Below are 5,510 nucleotides of genomic sequence, written 5' to 3' on the forward strand. Positions count from 1 at the left end.
TGACCTTGACTTACTCATAATTAAAAATTTTTCATACTATATTTCTTGGGAAACCACTGCATAATTTATAATAATTCATCTGCATTTGAACTTTTGGGGTTCTCATAAGCACCATAAAGCTTTCCTAGAAAAGTTAGAGTAGATTATTTCCTATGAAAATGAGCATTTTATCCACACTTTTATAAAAATTGCATTTTTGTTTCATAGTATCACACAAGATGTAAAAGTATTAAAATTCCAATTACATAGAATAGTCATTTTTCTAATTAAAAGTATAGAAATTAATATAAATGTAAATTGACCTTTCTGGAGAAAATACATAATGAATCTACAATGTGTGTAGTCATTCTTTTTTATGTAAGTCAAAGCCGCATGTTTATGTTTCTTTTATAATGAATTACTTCCCTTTGCATAATGTGTGATGTTTAGTTGTATAGATTCCATGGAACTTCAATTCTCAATATGTACATATACAGTTTTTATTTACAGACACTAATCTAGGCTCACACTTATTTGAGGTAGATATTGTCAGTAGATTTTTATATTTTAGAAAAGTCTAATATAATTCAGTAATTATGCATGGAAATTATTGCCATATATTTTAGCTACAGATTAGGATAAAGATCAAGTAAGTTTTTCATATCTACCAGACTTTGTTGAAAGAGAGTGAGGAAGGAAGTGGGAGGTGTATAATAAGCTTCTTTTCATAGGACAGACAGAAGTGAATTAACTTGTTAATAATGCCCTTAAGTATGATGAGCATTTAAAGTATTATACACTGCAGAACTTTTATGTTTCAATGCGTTTTATTTTAGAAATATACATCTTTCTCTTGTAATTTATTTTGAAACTACTTATACCTGCTCTGGCTTAGAAGCCCGCCTCCCTCAAGAAGGCAGAGTGTTCTGGCTTTGGCAGCACATATACTAAAATTGGAATGATACAGAGAAGATTAGCATAGCCCCTGAGAGAGGATGACACACAAATTTGTGAAGAGTTCTATATTGAAAAAGAAGAAGAAGAAGGCAGACTGTATTTCCATTAGGAGAGTCTGAATATGCAGCCAGTAGTCACTCTGTTTAACTCTTGGCTTCCAAATCTCGTCAAATGCAGTTTTTGATTTTTGTTCTTTTTTTTTTTTATTTTAAGTAGGCAATTCATTTCTAAAGCTAAGGCTAAAGTAACAAATGCATCATAAACATTTTTATTCAAGTTGTGTGCCATACACTAAAATGAGCCAGTGTGCATACCAGTGCTTAAAAACTCCTACAACATAAGGTCTATACAGTTATAAATATCAAAACAAAACATGATAATTAACTTGACTCTTAAACCTTGCTCATACATTTCACACTTATTTCCTTTAGTGCCTGACTTGAGAGATTGTGACTTTAGGGCAACAGCTTTACCCAGCTCATTCTAATTTTGAAGTTTCGCATTTGAAACACTATAGAGAAGGTAATGTATAAATACCATATAATACATACCTTGAATTTCCACTTCTGTTTATTCACAGCTCTGCTGAATGACATAGATCTGTAATTCCAAGTCAATAAGAGGATAACCATTGGTTATGCCACTAGATGGCAGAGAAAGATCAGAGAATCCTAATTATATACTCAAAATGTATACATAGTACACTTTAAAGTCTTACTTAATTGCATATATATAATAATAGTTTCACTATCCTTTTAACCAATAAGAAAATGTGCTTTATAAAGAATTTGTTAAACATATCATTTCAAATAGAGGATCTTATACTTTCTTTATGATATATAGATATATATGTATACATATATATGTATATATATATAATATATAAAACATTTCTGATACATTCACACAGTGTGTGTAGGTTTGTATGTGTGTGTATGCATGCTAGCAAGTTTTGTTTTCTGTGTATTACAACATTTGAGGGGAAAAAACATAAAAAGCAACATTATGACATCTCACATACATTCACAATTCTGTTTCTCTTTAAGTCTTACATTTATATAAACTCTAACAAGATACAATTCCATATAACTATTACTATGTTCATAAACTTTAATACTATCCTTTCACATATAATTCTATAAATGAATGCATTAATATAATTATGTATTATAATAAAGTTGACTACTGATAAACAAATTTTCTTGATTGATATTTACATTATTTTTTAGAAAATTACTAATCAATCAAAGATTCCAAATAGTGACTGATCTTTGAAGGAGTTTTTAATTTCCATATTTAATGAACTGGTTAAAGAATAGAATATTTTTTCCCATCATTCTTAATCTTAACCAAGGAGTGGTAAATTTTTGTTTACACAGAAATTTAATGAAAACATTAGACTGAACTAGTACTCTTCAATCCAGTTTTGCCTTTGAAACTGATATGCTCTGCATTCCTTAATAAGTCAACTCCTACATGCCAACCAATAGGTGAAAAGAATCTGTGACCCAAAATCCTTATGAAGGAGAGGAGAAAGACTTTATAAGTAAGTCAGTTATTTTTTAAAAATTGCCAGTTTTTCAAAAAGTTCAGATGAAATATTGCTATGATTTAATTTTAGAGGTTCATAGCTTTTCTTGTGTACTTTTTTGAATTTTTATAGAGTTCTTCTTACATTCCATTTTTTTTCTGATTGATCTCATCCTTTCCTAATTTCTCCCTTCAACTTTATCACCAATTACTTCTCCTCCTTCATTTCCTCTCCATCAATCTAGATGAAATATAAACAAATCACAAAGTTATGATTTTAGCAGTAGGTGATATAGGAGTGGGGATTAGAAGTTGCTCTGTTTTTCTGAACTACTTGGGAAATAGGAAAAATCAGGCTTATGCACTCAGTGTGGATTTAGCATGACTAAAGCAGACTAGATCTAAGGAAAACTCTCAGTAGCTGAGTTGCCAAAGCAGAGATTTATAATTCGTTGTTAAAATTTCTAAAACAGGTTATCATGTGCTAAGCTATCCATAATCCCATGCAAAGTAAATAAATAAGAGTTAACTGTTTAAATTCTTGACTCTGTACTCACTTGATAGGAAACTTGTTTTTAAACCTATGATTACAAAACATTGAATACTGTTTTCAATTATAAAAACACAGTATGTTGGCAACAGTGATGTAGTAAGAGTTTCTACCATCCCTGTTTTCCCCTTGCTATTGTTAAAAAAGTGTTTAAAAGAAAGCATTTATCTTCCCTAGTGAGAGTACAAGAACATTGTGGGCTGAGGCAATATCTGAGATATTTTAAATTTCTAGATTTGTATCACATAGGCTTTTAATAAATATTTTGTATTTATTGATTACCTTGTCCAAAAGCTTGACAATAAAAGTTTTCCTTAACTATGTCACCTATAGGCTAAAATGATTTGCAATTATGTTGCAGGAATCTTTTTTTATTATTATTTAGGAACCAGGTTAAAGAAGCAATTAGGATTCTTAAATAAAGAAAAGTAGAAAACCTCACATTTTAGTAGGGGGCATATGTTTCTTAATAGACACTGATATGCAATCTATTTTTCCTAGTATTTTGCCTTTGCTCCTTTAATGTATTTAGCTTGCTCCTCTAATTGTCCTGGGAAAATTAATCCTTACCACATATCAAATTTGCCAACAGCTGGAAACACTCTCCTAATTCCTTCATCTCAAAGGGAGTACTTTCAGTGAGGAGAAACCATATTATAATCTAGTTAATCTTTTCCTAAAAGATCTATCCAGGGCGTTACTTTCATGAGAAAAATAACTACCACCTTCTATGGATACTGTTTTAATTTTTCCCAGACAAAATAAATTTTGAGAGACTTGAAGAAAGTAGAAAGGAAAATTCAACAACTGAAGACCCTCATTTACACAATTATCCTATTATACACTGAATATGTGCTGCTTTTTTTTATTAGGATTGAGATTAGCTGGAAGTTAACTACAAACTTGCCATTTGAAAAAAGATTTTCTATTTTAAAAACGTCTTACTCTCCTTTGCAATGAGAGCATCATCAAATTGAAAAAATGTATTCTTAGCATCCAACTTAAGTTTGACCTCAAGAATTTTCTTTACTATTCTTCACATATGTGCTTACAATGAGTATGAAACTATATGCAAGATTTTCCTGTGCCAATGATTAAGAGAAATAAAATATTTCCCCTTCCATTTTATATCATTTTATTAGGATATTTTCTTACACCTCAAACCATTGCCAGAAAAAAATACTGATGGTAAGCCAGTATGTTGTCAATAGCATTCATAATGGATTGTCCCACACTTGGGTCCTCACTTGATTCCCATGCTATATACAGAAAATATGATAGATATTGCCCCCCAAATTTTTGTCTTTTATTTTTCTATTTCATTTAATACATTCATAATATCTTCTATCTCTTGACTTTCAAGGAGATTTCTAATCCCAATGAATGCCAAGCCATTTGTGTTACTTCCCATATAAAATCTTCTACTTATTTAAACAATAACAGCATCATTATGGCTTAAATATCTAATTTTAGTTGGTGAAATCTAGCAGTGACTTGACACTCATAGAATATTAACAATGTACATATGACTTTACTAGATGCTGCAGGAAATATTAAGGAACTATAGAGTAAGGTCCTTCGCCACACAGAGCTTAAAGTTCAATATGATTATCTTAAGAGAGGAAAGTCATTTCTCTTATTTTGTTGTCTGTCCTGCCAAGTCTTCCTCAGCTGTTGAGAGATTGTATGGTTTCTGTCCAAAATGTTTTGCTACACAATCAGCATAATTTTTTTTTCAGTCTGAAGAGGATCTCTACATGCCCCTATAAGAATAGCTCCAGGACATATAGATCAACAGTTTCTTGCTATTTGTGCCCTTCAGAGAAGAAATGAAAAGGGTCACCAACCTCATAGTGAGCATCTATTAAACACGAAGTCAGTTTGTCTGGTTGTTAACAGTGTATGATATTTGCTGTTATATGAGCTGGCCAAAAAGGTTTGCCTTCTAGAAAGGCTCCAGTCCTTGTTGCTATTCATTTGATATCTGCCATATGGTGAAAGGAGAAGCCTGAAATTTTAAAATAATCAAGAATGGTTAGGACATTTATTTTGTCTTTTCCATCAAGGGCACTGCTGAATTTGGGGAAGGACAATCTTTTATTGAAAGGGATTTTTCCCATGCAGACTAACTGTCATCCCTATCCTTCAGGCAATAATGACAGTAGCTCCTTTCCCCCAGTGACTGTTACCAACAAAACATCCCGTCTCTTCCTAAAGCCTCTTGGGGATATTAGAGGCACTATAAGCCTCTAATAGTAATGAACTTAATTCATTACTTAATTCAGGATAGTAATGAACTTAATTCTGATTTCTGGAAATCTTAACTCATTACCGTTTTCCTTCTTATCTATACTTCCTTTCTACTAAATCTACTCCTTCCTTGCAAAATTGTATTCGGAAATTAACCTACCACAGTCCCTTACTTCTGATAGTAATTTTCCCTTCCTAAGTCTCATCTTACAGGGAAAGGAGAGAGATTGAGAATCCCTGCTGC

At 31.6% G+C, this 5,510-nt stretch overlaps 1 non-coding gene across 1 annotated transcript; it reads left to right on the top strand.

The window, feature by feature from the left end:
- Positions 1–900: 900 nt before the first annotated feature.
- Positions 901–1,009, top strand: LOC143409096 (U6 spliceosomal RNA). The gene has a single exon (XR_013092604.1). It is a non-coding gene; the product is annotated as a U6 spliceosomal RNA (small nuclear RNA).
- Positions 1,010–5,510: the final 4,501 nt, after the last annotated feature.

This window comes from Callospermophilus lateralis, chromosome 10 (assembly GCF_048772815.1).
Source record: "Callospermophilus lateralis isolate mCalLat2 chromosome 10, mCalLat2.hap1, whole genome shotgun sequence".
Classification (NCBI taxonomy): Eukaryota; Metazoa; Chordata; class Mammalia; order Rodentia; family Sciuridae; genus Callospermophilus; species Callospermophilus lateralis.